A 14,615-nucleotide genomic window follows, 5' to 3' on the forward strand; every position below is an offset into this window, starting at 1 on the left:
CTTTCTGCCTCAGATATTGCTCAGTGTGGGGAAAGAACCTTCACATAGAATTGTATCCTACTCTCTGTAAACTACTGACCACTCACCACCTCTTCCAGGTTCCCATGCTAGCTGATATTTTAAATAGCTCCCTTTCCTTAGGTACTGTTCGCCCCCTCGTTTCAAAATTTTGGTCATCAGCCATTTCCTCAAAAAAAAACCCTTACCTTTGATTTCCTCTGATCCTGTGAACTATCTTCCTTTCCTGTTGGGCCCTTGAATGTGTTGTCTCCCAAATCCTTGTCCACCCTTGCAGCTCCCTGTTCAAATCTCTCCCATCAGATTTTTATCCTTGTCACAACACTGAAACCACCCTGCTCTGTGTCTGTGGTGCATTATCCCTTCTCATTTTCCCTGTTCCCCCTGTAGCCTTTTCAGTTGATCAGGCCATCTTTCACCTCCGTTGACCACCTCAGTGGATTGCCCTCCCTTGACTCCACTCCTACCAATCAAAACAATGGCCCAAATATTCCAAGGAGCGGTAATCACTGTCGGATTGCCACTCTGCTCGAACTTTCCTGAACCACGCCAGAACCCTGCATTTCTGGCCAAGACTTGCGATCCTGGATTCTCCAGAAGTGCAGAACGTATCTGCAATAGAACTGCTTCATAGCACCGGCTCATCAGCGGAAGACAAGCCATGGTCCCTTTTAATGGCACCATTCTACTGTGTTCTGGTAATTAGAGTTTACATGTCCCAAAGTTTCTTTGAAAGAGTATAGTGAGAAGAGATGTGGGTAAAGGGGTTGGGTGGGTGAGGTTCTGTGGGTAAAGGGGTAGGGTAGGTGAGCTAAGTGGATAAGGAGGTAGGGTGGCAAATGGGGATTGTGGCGGGGTGGGGGGGGTTTAATCAGGGCTGGGGGATCATCAGGCTGGGTCAGAGGGTTAGTGAGTTGGGAATGAGAGCATGGTCAGCTGTATAGTTACCTAGACATAAGTCTAGGATTTTCGTATTAACATTTTCTGGGTAACCACCTGAGTAGTGTTCTCTCGGGTGATATTTGCACTCAGAACTTTGTCCTTTCCAAATGTTAAAACCAAAGTTAACATAACGCATGTTACCACTGTTATAATCCTGTTAGGGGCCGTTAAATGTTTGAAGAAAAAATTTGAACACTCAGCAATTAAATGACAACTCAATAACATTTTTCTTAGCAATATCTTTGTTATACATAAAGAGAAATTAAACAAAGTTAGCACTGTTAACACTATCTTAAAGAGACGTGCTATAAGCTCAGCTCTATTTTCTATTTCTGTATACCCACCCTGCCCCTCCCCAAGTTCCCTTATCTTACTAAATCTTTAAGATTCATTCACTTTTCATGGGACCAACTCAAAAGGTATTTTGCTGTTCTCTGGAATTCACTCTTCAATCATCCAGTTGTTCGCCAAGTTAAAAGACTTCATGGGGTCCTTCCATTAGCTTTTGGCTAAGTGAGCCTAACTTACCGACTTCACAACTCTGGATTCCACAGCTCAAGCCCAGGCCTCCCTTCGACTCCTGGGCAGCAGTTTAAAACATCAGAAAACACCCTTGATTTCCAATAGCCCGTTGCTATGGTTTCAAACTGCAACCAAGCTGCTTACTTCCAGGCTCCAATTGCAACAAGGTTAACTACTGCCTTTCACCGAGAGGATTACTGTAGATTTCTTCCTTTAGCTTCCAGCCAAATAAATCTTCCTGTTAAAATTCCCCAACACCAGCTTTGTCTTATACTGAATACCAGCTCCCAATCGTGAGTTGCATCATGGCCGACATTTCGTGTACTTCAGGTGCGGGTTTGGCTTTATCTCTTGACTGCTGAGGCGCTGCCAGTTAAAGACCCAAAGCCGACACAGTCACTTAGCTGTTTTTCGAAACATCAACCTGCCTTGCCTGCTTCTTGCTGTGCCCCGACAGAATTCTCAAAGATAACTCAAAGAATCTCACTTGGCTCCACCCATCTCCTTGGCAACATGACACGCACACCCTGTTCCCAGGTAGAAATGCGAAACTTTCCTTAATTCGGGGAAACCATATGACACATCTTTTACTGGAATAACTGCAGGCATCATATCTCCAGTTCTGTAGCTTAGTAAGACCAGCTGCTGTTTTATGACTCCCTCACCCTTTGACTGAGTTTATCCAAACACCCTTTTGATTGTCCTGAAGGAGGGTCATATGGACTTGAAATGTTAACTCTGTCTCTCCACAGATGCTGCCAGACCTGAGTTTTTCCAGCATTTTCTGTTTTTGTTTCACCCTTTTGATTGTAATTATCTTAGACCTGTGTGGTTTGGCCACAAGATATTTACCTAGGGTTTTCCCACTGAACTTGCATTTAAAATTCAATTTCTAAAACTAAAAAGCCATACCTCAAAGACATATGATCCATGACAGTAGGCATAATAACACCACACTGCTATTAAGAGATTTGCATCTGCTTGTAATCCTGTGCAACTTTCCCAAGTATTTCCTTCCTCTTGTCAAGAACCCAGATCAGTTGAGATATTTGACCGGATTCCTGTTGCCCATCACTGCACCCTGTCAAAAAGCTTTGTGTCTGCATTGTTTCTGATGATGGTGCAATACAGCAGGCAGCCAGCCGCGAGGAGAGTTTATAGGTAGTATAATGTAGTAATTACTAATAGATGACAATTAGAATATTATTTATGCTTGTTTTCTGTTTTGTGCTGGTAACATTTACATGTCTCTCTCGATTGTCATGTTTAAGTTTGACATCGATTTTACATGATTTCTCAAACTGCAGATTTTCACTGAGCTCCATTTCACTCTGCACTGCAAGAGGAATTCCTTTCCTAAACTTTGAAACCGCAAAGCTAAACCGAATGATCTTCTTTCAAAAGGGATGAAATGGCAGCCGTGAGCAGCGAAGCATGATTGCACCTAGTTCCTGCCTTAATTCAGCACTTCCTGTATCTACTGATAAAACAGAAAACTCCCCACCCCCACTCCCCCCACTGACACGTACACAGAGTAAACTGTAGACTCCAGACTGACAAAGCAAGCCCAATTTGTTCAAAGCTACAAGTGGCATCAAAGTTTTACAACCATTTCTGAATCTATACAAGATATTTTACAATAATTAATAAGGGAGTGTCCTGTTCTTTTCATTGGAACCTGCAGTCATAACAATTGGTTTAAGCACCTAAGTTAGCATCAATATTAAGCTGTTGATATTAATTGTGCCTTTTAATCGTATTACGTTTGCCAAAGTTGTGTAGGACAATACAATCTAAGTATTTAGAATATTACCGTTGGGAACCTGATTTGTATTATTCTATGTGCATCTAATTGTTTCTGGTTTAAGGTATTCTTTAATAACTTATTTAGTGATTCAAATACAATTGTTTCTCATGCATGAGGACTTCAGGACTGCAGCAGTGAGGGAATAAAGCAAAGTGTGTAGCATGGACTCCATGAAGCCTGCTATAGTCGGCCTTGTGTGAGTGCAGCAGAGTGAGTGAGTTGCTGGAAGCTTAGACTATGTAGACCTGGCTTACAGCTTGTCAAATTCCTCCGAATGAAGTCCTGCTGTATGGATCTGGTCACTTGTTTGAAATGTTTTTTGACTTGGATCTTGAATCTGACGCTCTTTCTCCTGCATTCTTTTACCCCTCCAAAAAAAAAGCTGTTGATGCTAAGGGCTAATTGAGAGTTTCAGAACTGAGATTTGATAGGTTATTGAGCTGAAACAAAGGCTTCATCAGAACTTGGAAACCATAAAAATGTAATAGGTTTTAAACAGGCAAAATTGGAGGGTGGGAGGGAGGGATGGAAAAAGGACAAAAGGGAATGTCTGTGATAAGTGTCCAAGACTTTTGATTAGGCACTTTTCAGCCCTGTGGACTTGACAATGAGTTCAATAATTTCAGGCTGTTTCTGCCCCCCGTTCTGTTCCCTTTTCTTTGCAAGTTTCAGTCTTGCTCTTGTTTTTCGCTATCAGATGGCAGTTGCTCTGGACGTTTTTTTTTGTTTCTTTACTGGTCCCATTACCGCTCCCCTTGGCCCTGCACCACCAACTCCTTTGCCGTTTCATCTTTTCCGCCCTCCACCTTATCACAGGTCTCCCCCTTCTGTTCATTTTCCATTCTCCCCCGTTTCAGATTTTCAGCATCCACAGTATTTTCTTTCTGATAGATTTTTGTTAGGGGAGGTTGTTAAGGATTACAAAACCAAGACTAATTAAATAGTTAAGATTCGGATAAACATCTACAAGCTCAAAGGGCTGAATGGTTGTCTTCTGTTCCTTTGAGATTATATTGTTGGCGATGGAAACTTGTGCAGTGTAAATTTTGTTAAATCTACTTGGGTTAATAGTCATAACCCCCAAATGGTTGCCACTCCCAAATATGTTTTTGAAACAGTTCTCAACGTCACATTAATTTACCCCCAAAAACACTGGCTTCGTTGCAGCTGAATAGTGCATTGTGTTAGTGTAACAATCCCAAAGTTTAGCAGGATGGCAGCTGTGGGACAGACAGCTGACACTGGCTTGCAGCTGATGGTAATTTCTAGACTGTGATGAATCAGAGTTGTGGCTTCTTTGACAATACTTACCTGGCAGTGGAAACATGTCTCTCATTTTTGCTCTGTTCTATTAAAAAAACTAGAGAATTAAGTTGTACAAAGTTTTGTAGTTGGTTTAAATGCTGATTTTTGCCACGTGTTCTCTCTCTCGCGCGCGTGCAATACAGTGAAGCCTCACGTTACAGTAGAATGGATGGAGCTGGGAGACTGACTGCAATGTATGATGACCCTCATGCCCCCAAGGCTATGCAACCTGTCCACTACCTCAGTCACGGACGCCCTTATATACCTGTGCACAAGCCATACTAATGTCACGCATCCAAGCATGGGATCGTCTGTAAATGAAGACTTGCATGTGGGATATAGCATTGGCATCCTGCCCAATTTCAGCCCAGGCAAGAGGACAAGCACACGTGGGTCACTTAAATGATGCAGCTTCCAGCTACTTGTGGTTGCTGCTGCTTTCCTGTACCTGGCGTGATCAAATCTCTATTGGGTTTTAAATATTGTCACGAGGGGACGTAAGTTCAAGGTGAGGGGCAGGAGGTTTAGGGAGGATGTGAAGAAAAGCTTTTTTACCCAGAGGGTGGTGACGGTCTGGAATGCACTGCCTGGGAGGGTGGTGGAGGCGGGTTGCCTCACATCCTTTAAAAAGTACCTGGATGAGCACTTGGCACATCATAACATTCAAGGCTACGGGCCAAGTGCTGGTAAATGGGATTAGGTAGGCAGGTCAGGTGTTTCTCGCGTGTCGGTGCAGACTCGATGGGCCTCTTCTGCACTGAGATTTTCTGTGATAGAGATAAAACCAATTAGAAAATTTACTATGAAAATCCACAATTTAAAACAATTTCCTGAAATGTCTATATTTTACAGAGAAAGGTTAGTGGAAAAATTTGTAAGGCATATTTTGAAGATTGTTTATTGAGGTGCAAACACCTGGTTGGGTTGTGCTGAGGTGGACAGGGATTTGAATGGCCCACCACATCCACCACGGGGAAACCCACCATGGCAGGGCTGGAAAATTCCAGCTAATGTTTTATTAGCCCTGACAGGAGAAGGCGGTTTGCATTTTGTATTCAGCAGGTTTTCCAGTTCATTGTAATTTCATCGGATCACTGAAACCCAGGGATTTGTTAATGTTTCCTTGTGGGGCGTTTTAATGTAAGTATTGCCTGGATTTGCAAATTATTATATTTTCCCCAAGGGGCAGATGCAGCCGTTAATGCCTCTGTCGCTGAATACCAGGCAGGAGATTACAAGGAGACTTGGGGCAGAATTTCCCCCTTGGCGTGCAGGATCGGTGGGGGTGGGCAGGAAGCTGCCCGCGATTGACAGTGCACCGCAATTTCATGCTGGTGGGCTAATTCCCCACCTAATGGCAGCGCCGAGCCCTGTCTGTGTGGGCGGGGGGAGAAGGGCGAGCAGGCCTAGTATGAGTTTCACGCATTTACGTGAGAGAGAGCGCTGAATAAACTCCGAGGCAGGGAGCTGCTTCAGGGAGATGGAGAGAGATTTTTTTTAAAAATAATAACACAAAAATGTAATGTAACATATCCCCTCATGTGACTCCGTCCCATGAGCGGGTGCATGTTTTTAATTTAAAAAATAAAGTTTTTATTTTATTTTGTGTTTGCTTTTGGAAACTTCATCCCACCTGTGGATGAGGCTTCCAAAATAACTTTCACCTGTCCGCCAACCATTAGGTTGAACGGGCAGTAAAAATTAAACTCAATTGATAATTAAAAGGCTTATTAAGGCTATTAAGTTGTCGGCGGGCACGCAGCCGACTCCGGTGCACACCCACCAACCGAACTATCGCACAACTGCAAATCAACATCATCGCGCATCATTTCACGCTCAGCTCGGTTGGGCGTGCACCCACCCGCAGAGCTAAAAATCCTGGTTTCCTTTTTGACAATTCTTTATCTGCCACGTCAGGTATTTTTGCTCTATGTTGGTTTGTATTTTTGTTCTGTTTTTTTTATGGTTTGCGTGGGAACGAGGAAAGGCAACTGAATGGCTTATATGCTGGATCTCTCGATGTTTCAGAGTTTGTCTTGGTTTATGAGACAGTGGGTTTGGCATTACTGCCAGTGTGACTTGAATTCAGTAAACACTGCTAAGGAGCACCAGAGAAATGACCATGAGCGTTTGTTGTAAAAACCCATCTGATCCTTCAAGGAACATCCTGAATCTCCTACCTGACCTGTGCTGCATGTGATCCAGTCCCACACTAAATGGATTCAATGCCTTCATGGAAGTTAGGGATGGGTAATAAATACTGGCTCGACAATGTCACTTGTACCCCCAGACCAAATAATTAAAGGTGCTTCTGTCGTGGATAAAGGAGAGTAAGATACTATTTACACTCCAGCCACACCATCGCATTAAGATGTTTTGCTTTGAATTAACACTGAAAAGTTATTGCAAAACTGGCCTGTGAATCTGAGTAAGCAGGAAGATTCCATTCCTCGAGTGCCCAACTCCAGATTTACGCAACATCAAAACTGCTTTGGACTGACACGTTGATGGAGTAAGCACGTTTGCAGCTAGTTTCAGTACCACATTGATCTGAGACTGCCTTTTCACTCAATTGGTCAAGGAATGGAGTATAATGTGGGAAATCCAAAAGAAATCCTAGAAACTTGCAGCACCGAAGGAGGTCAGTGCTGAGGGAGCGCTGCGCGGTCAGAGGGTCAGTACTGAGGGATACTGCACTGTTGGAGGGTCAGCACTGAGGGACTCCACTGCACGGTCGGAGGGTCAGCACTGAGGGGTGCTGCACTGTCGGAGGGTCAGTACTGCAGGGGTGCTGCACTGTCGGAGCGTCAGCACTGAGGGACTCCACTGCATGGTTGGGGGGTCAGCACTGAGGGGGTGCTGCACTGTCGGTCTGTGCTGGCTCTTTGAAAGAGCAGGAGCTCTACCTTTTCCCTGTTCTTTGTCTGTAACCCTGCAAGTTCCTCATCTTCAAATACTTGCCCAATTCCCTTTGAAAAATTAGTTATGGATTCAGTGTCCACTGCCTTTTCAGACAGTAAACTTAAGTACCCCATGAGCTTTTTATAACTAGCGTATCAACTTGCCCTGCTATCTTTGAGGATTAGTGCATATCGATATCAAGGTCTCTGCACATCTTAGGTTTTAAAAATGGTGCCATTTATAGTGTACTGTTTTTCCATAAAATAGCTGAGTTATAAATAATTTGGTTGATTTCAGTGTCACTGATGTTTTATCAAAGTGTGAAAAAGTGACACTGAGATTTGTGTTTATGTATGGAACACAGGGTCAAGTGTTAATGTTCTCTCCTAATCTTATTGAGCGCACTCTCCTTTCAAAGCCGAGACTAGGAACAATAGTGTAAAATGAGAAAGGAAGTGGCCAAGAACACGGAGACCTGTTGAATATCCTGTGTACTGTGGTGAACTTTGGTCTGTGGGATTTTCTGCATATTTGCATGTGAGCTCATCTGTTTCATAACCCTTATTATAACAAAGTGCAGACCCTGACTGAGCCCAGACTTGCAGATCATTTTTATGAAGTTCAAAGCTGATGAACTTTGTAGTTCAGTTGACAAAAAGCTGGAACAAGTTGTTGCCAGTTAAGTTGGTGAAAATACAGACAGCTATGCTCAGTCATCTGTTGTATGTCGGGGCTGGTTGCTACATATCTTACTGTTCTGTTTCCTAATGTCTGATGTAGCTGCCTGCATACACCACAGTTTGGTTTAACGTCTGACAAGGTCTGCACCCATTCTGCAGCTGCTGAGTATTTCTGATTCTGTTCTATTTATCTACTTCCTGCCCTATAAATTCAGTTTGTTACCTGGCTTTTTAAGAAGAATAAAGTGAGTGGCTGGAGTTAGACAAGTAATAATATTTAACACCTCCTGAATAATGATGTGAGCTAAGAAGCCCTCCTCACACAGGTTTTTGAGGTAGCAGAGTGTACACACACTCTGGGAAAGTAGTCATCACTTGCTATTGCCCCATGACCTGTCCAGATAAAGACAAATCCAATTTAACTTTTCACACCTCAGGGTATTCCAACACACTTTACAATCAGTGAAGTGCTTTTGAAGTGTTGAGCACAGCAGCCAGTATGCACACAGCAAGCTCCCACAAGCAACAATGTGATATTCACTCGATAATCTGTTTTACTGTTAGTTTAGGGATTAACAATGGCCTGGATACTGAGAAGAACTCCCCTGATCATCATCCAATAGTTCCATGCAATCTTTTACGTCCACTTAAGGGGATAGGTTTAAGATTTTAGTTAAATGACAGTGCAGCACTCCCTCAGTGCCGACCCTCTGACAGTGCAGCACTCTCTGTGCCGACCCTCCAACAGTGCAGCATCCCCTCAGTACTGACCCTCCGACAGTGCAGCGCCCCCTCTGTGCCGACCCTCCGACAGTGCAGCATTCCCTCAGTACTGACCCTCCGACAGTGCAGCACTCCCTCAGTACTGACCCTCCAACAGTGCAGCGCTCCCTCAATGCCGACCTTCTGATAGTGCAGCGCTCCCTCAGTACTGACCCTCTGACAGTGCAGCGCTCCCTCAGTGCCGACCCTCCGACAGTGCAGCACTCCCTCAGTACTGACCCTCTGAAAGTGCAGCACTCCCTCAGTGCCGACCCTCCGACAGTGCAGCACTCCCTCAGTACTGACCCTCCGACAGTGCAGCACTCCCTCAGTGCCGACCCTCTGACAGTGCGGCGCTCCCTCAGTGCCGACCCTCTGATAGTGCGGCCCTCCCTCAGTGCCGACCCTCTGACAGTGCGGCGCTGCCTCAGTGCCGACCCTGCGACAGTGCAGCACTCCCTCAGTACTGACCCTCTGACAATGCAGCACTCCCTCAGTACTGACCCTCTAACAGTGCAGCACTCCCTCAGTACTGACCCTCCGACAGTGCAGCACTCCCTCAGTACTGACCCTCTGACAGTGCGGCGCTCCCTCAGTGCTGACCCTCTGACAGTGCAGCACTCCCTCAGTACTGACCCTCCGACAGTGCAGCACTCCCTCAGTACTGACCCTCTAACAGTGCAGCACTCTTTCAGTACTTATTATCTGACTGTGCAGCACTCCCTCAGTACTGACCCTCTAACAGTGCAGCACTCTTTCAGTACTTATTATCTGACTGTGCAGCAATCCCTCAGTACTGACCCTCTGAAAGTGCAGCACTCCCTCAGTACTGACCCTCTGACAGTGCAGCGCTCCCTCAGTACTGACCCTCTGACATTGCAGCATTCCCTCAGTACTGACCCTCTAACAGTGCAGCACTCTTTCAGTACTTATTATCTGACTGTGCAGCAATCCCTCAGTACTGACCCTCTGACAGTGCAGCACTCCCTCAGTACTGACCCTCTGACAGTGCAGCACTCCCTCAGTACTGACCCTCTGACAGTGCAGCACTGGCGGGTGTTGGCTTGGATTATGTGTTTAAGTACCTGGTATCAGACTTTGAACACAAACTTCTGATTCACTGGCAAGAATGCTGTCCACTGAACCACAGCTGAAACCTTTGAGGTTCATTTCCGCCTGTGTGACCCCACATTTTTTGGACCTTGCAGCACAAGTGGCAAGTGACATTTTCCCTCCAATTACCATGTGCAGTTTCCCGCTAACAGATCAGCTGGCAGGATGTCATGCTGCACCCTGTCTAGATCCACTGGCGAAGTGGGTGTGTTGGGGGTTTGTTTAAACTCTGATCATAAGTGCATTGGTTCCAGATCCACTGAGGCTGCTCTGTTTAACAGGAACGTGGATTACATGTAAGCAGGGACACGTTATTTGTGAATATCCCCACCCTCTAAACTGAAACAATTCATCAACAACACTCGCAAAATGGGTACCAAACTCCAAACCTTTTCACTGACCCTGTGAACTAATTCAGGTCACTTCTTTTGTAAAATATTTTTATTTAACACCAGAGCAATTTAATGTCATCAACAACCTTTTAAATTAAGTCAAATATTAGTCAAATTTTATATCAAATCAAAATCACTCAAGTACCATTGATTTTAACTATATGCATTCAACACAGCCGATATGAAGTATTTTGCATGTAAGAACTATTATCAGTATTAAATGGTGAGATCATGCATGGAGCAGGTGTCCTTGATGTGCAAGTACCTGAGCCATTACATCAGTAGGTTAACCCAGAAAAAGAAAACAATCTTTGATATTGTGAGTAGAAACACAGAATGCTAGAACATTGAGGTAATGTTGAACTTCTACAGTAACATTTAAAAGCATTGGATAGAGTTTTTTGGCCATTGGACCAACATAAACTAAGGTTATCCAATAAATAAGCCACCGCTGATTGGAAATCCAAATTGACCAATTGGGTTTCCGATTAATGAACAGAAAGGAATCATAGACATCATCATTAGTGTCATGTTATTGATCTCAAAAACTGGCATGTGTGAGAGAATTTTAACCTATTGTGTCTTGGTGGATGAATGAAAAATAGTATGTGTTTCTCAATCACAGTGTTTTACTCCATTACTGAAGGGTGAGAAATGCCTACTTAATAAATATAAACAAGGGAAGTACATTTGCCTGTATTGTGTCAGGCATTTATTATTAAAATTAGTGCATGTGACTAAAACAGCTTTTTTGGGGCTGCTCAGTGATTTCTATTGAAGACACAGATAGAGAATCATTGGAAAAGATTTGGTGTTGTGACTGAAGTTACCACCATGAGTGGGGAGTTATGAAGACATGTTTTGAGTAGTGAGGATGACTTTCAGTGGATGAGGAGGTTAAGGATTAACCAGATGGAGATCTCCAGGATTGTGTTGGTTTATAGTTGGGCAAATAATTATCAAATGTTGCCACTGTTCAGTGAAATGATAATGAAGCAACAGGAGTTTAAGATAGGCACAAAAATAAAGGGTAAGTTAGAAAAACTCTTTGCACAGAGTGCGGTTGGGATTTGAATTCTGCACCAGGAACTGTTGGTGAAGCAAATCAGCAATAAAATTAAATTACAGTTGCTTGAAAGCAAGGAATATTAAAGAATAAGGCGAGTGAACAGGAGAGTGGGCTTAGACTGGGTGGCATATTAAAGGATGAGGGGAGTGAACGGGAGAGTGGGATTTGACGGTGCGATATTAAAGGGTGAGGGGGAATTAGGCTGGGTGGGATATTGAAGGATGAGGGGAGTGAACGGGAGAGGGGATTAGACTGAATGGTATACTAAACAATGCAGGGAGTCGGGGAGTGTGGGATTAGACTGGGTGCAATATTAAAGGATGTGGGGAGTGAGGGAGATAGTGGTATTAGACTGGGTGGGATATTAAAGGGTGCAGGGAGTGAATGGGAGTGTGGGATTAGACTGAGATATTTACAGGTGTGGGGAGTGAACAGGAGAGTAAGATTGGACTAGGTGGGATATTAAAGAGAGTGAGGGAGAGAATGATATTAGACTGGATTGGATATTAAAGGGCGCACAGAGGGGGAAGAGTGGAACTAGACGGACATTAAAGGGTGCAGGGAGTGAATGGGGGAGTGGGATTAGATTGGGTGGGATATTAAAGGGTGAGGGGAGAGAGTGGGATTAGACTGGGAGAGATCTAAAGGGTGAGGGGGAGAGTGCAATTAGACTGGGTGGGATATTAAAGGGTGAGGGGAACGAACTGGAGTGTGGGATTAGACTACATAGGATATTTAAGGGTGCACACTGAGGGAGGAAGAGTGGAATTAGACTGGGATATTTAAGGGCGTAGGGAGAGGGGTTAAACTGGGTGGGATATTAAAGGTTGCAGGGAGTGAACGGGAGCGTTGGATTAGACTAGGTGGGATATTAAAGGGTATGGGGAGTCAGCTGGATATTGAAGGGTTTGGGGAATGAGCAGGAGTGAGATTAGACAGAATTTTGAGGGGTGGGAGGTCGCGAGTGGGTTAGACTGGGAGGGATATTAAAGGGTGTGGTGAGTGATGGGGAGAGGGATTAAACCGGGTGGGATATTAAAGGTTGCAGAGAGTGAACGGGAGAGTTGGATTAGACTGGGTGGGATATTAAAGGGCATGTGAGAAGCAGAATGAGGGCTCACCTGGAGACAAGTGTTACCTGAACAGCCTCTTTATGACAAAATAAAGTAGATAAAGTAAATAAAATAAATCACTGTTGCAATATTGTGTAATATCTCTTGCATTAATATTGTGAAAATTGCAGTGAGATCAAACACACAGAAGTGCATATCAATGAATACATATAACCCAGCAAAGAAGAAATAAAACTCATTTTCAAGGTTTTGTTTGAGGAGAAACATTAAAACACAAAAGTACCACATCCTAAAAATAGAAAATCTTCCAATTTCATTTATTGCTTCAACTTCAGGCGATTTGGGTTACATGCTTCTGCAAAACAGTTGATTATTTTAGTTAAACTGATTCAATGTTTTACATTGAATTTAGTATTTAAATATAATGGATATAAAATATTTAAACTTACTGTTTAGTTCCAGAGACCCACAAAACATTTGCTGATAAATTAGTATCTTTATCGCAACAGTACTCCCTTAAATATGGGATTTCTAGTTATTCTTTCAGCAAAGACTAACAGAATCCAAACTTCTCACCCTAGAAAACGCTACAATATAGCTGCCCCTGTGTGAAAACAGGTTCAGAAATATAAATACAGATTTTGTCAAATGTCTGACCTCGTGACTTGTTTATAGTCATCGAATGTAGAAGTCAAATTGGGAATTGTTTATTCCTGAGGTGAGAAGGTTGGTTTACATCCGATGGACTGAATATTATTTGAGGTAAAGACACTCGACATTTCTGTGGAATCTGCCTGCTATAATTCCAGCATCTATCACTCAAGAAAACAGCCTCCTTATAATCAATCTTGTTCCAAGACAAAGTCTTTGTTTAGGATTCAAGTTTCACAACAACATTATAACTGCTTCCTCGTTGAGCCCAGGTTTATGCAGTAGCATGTTCACTGGAATTTGACTGTGTAGAAACTCTGAAACTGTTAACATTATCATCTTCGGTGGAATCAACGCTAATGTATTCTTTTAATTCACCTGGCAGCTTTTCCAGAACTTTTTCATTTAAATCTAGTGAATCTTCATTTTTAGCACAAAGAATAGCTTTTCAATAGTTTGAGATGGCCATTGCCTGACACTTGTGTGGTGCAACTGTAACTTGCCACTTGTCAGCCCAAGCCTGGATATTGTCCAGGTCTTGCTGCATTTGGACATGGACTGCTTCAGTATCTGAGGAGTTGTGAATGGTGCTGAACATTGTACAATCATCAGTGAACATTCCCACTTCTGACCTTATGATGGAAGGAAGGTCATTGATGAAGCAGCTGAAGATGGTTGGGCCGAGGACACTACCCTGAGGAACTCCTGCAGTGATGTCCTGGAGCTGAGATGACTGACCTCCAACAGCCACAATCATCTTCCTTTGTGCTAGGTATGACTCTAATCGATTCAATTACTTTGTTATTAAAGTTATGCACATTCAGATACAGAGCCTGTACTTTTGTCTTTTTGTTATCTTTGTAACATCTAGACTTGACTACTGGCATAGGTTTTATCTCCCTGTCCCTTCCTGCTATTCTATGACCCTCATTTCCCACACCACTATTATGGTCTTCTGCTTTGAATCTACCCCTTGATTTGCCACATCTATCCAAGCTTGATCTCTCACCTCACTTAGTTAGCTTAAGGCCCTCTCTACATCCCTAGTTATACGATTCACAAGAATACACGTCCCAGCACAGTTAAGGTGTAGACCGTCCCAATGGTACAGCCCCCACTTTTCCCAGTACAGGTGTCAGTGCCCCATGAACTGGAGTCCCCTTTGATAAGATCACTTCTCATTCTTCTAAACTCCAATGAGTATAGGCCCAACCTGCTCAGCCCTTCCTCATAAGACAACCCCCTTCATTCCAGGAATCAGCCTTGTGAACCTTCTCTGAACTGCTAACGCAAGTCTTAGGTAAGGAGAACAAAACTGTAAACAGGTGACCGTCAGTGATGGAGCAGAGAGAACGGAGCTGGCAAAGAACCTGGCGATTG

The sequence above is a fragment of the Carcharodon carcharias genome, chromosome 6 (genome assembly GCF_017639515.1).
Source record: "Carcharodon carcharias isolate sCarCar2 chromosome 6, sCarCar2.pri, whole genome shotgun sequence".
Classification (NCBI taxonomy): Eukaryota; Metazoa; Chordata; class Chondrichthyes; order Lamniformes; family Lamnidae; genus Carcharodon; species Carcharodon carcharias.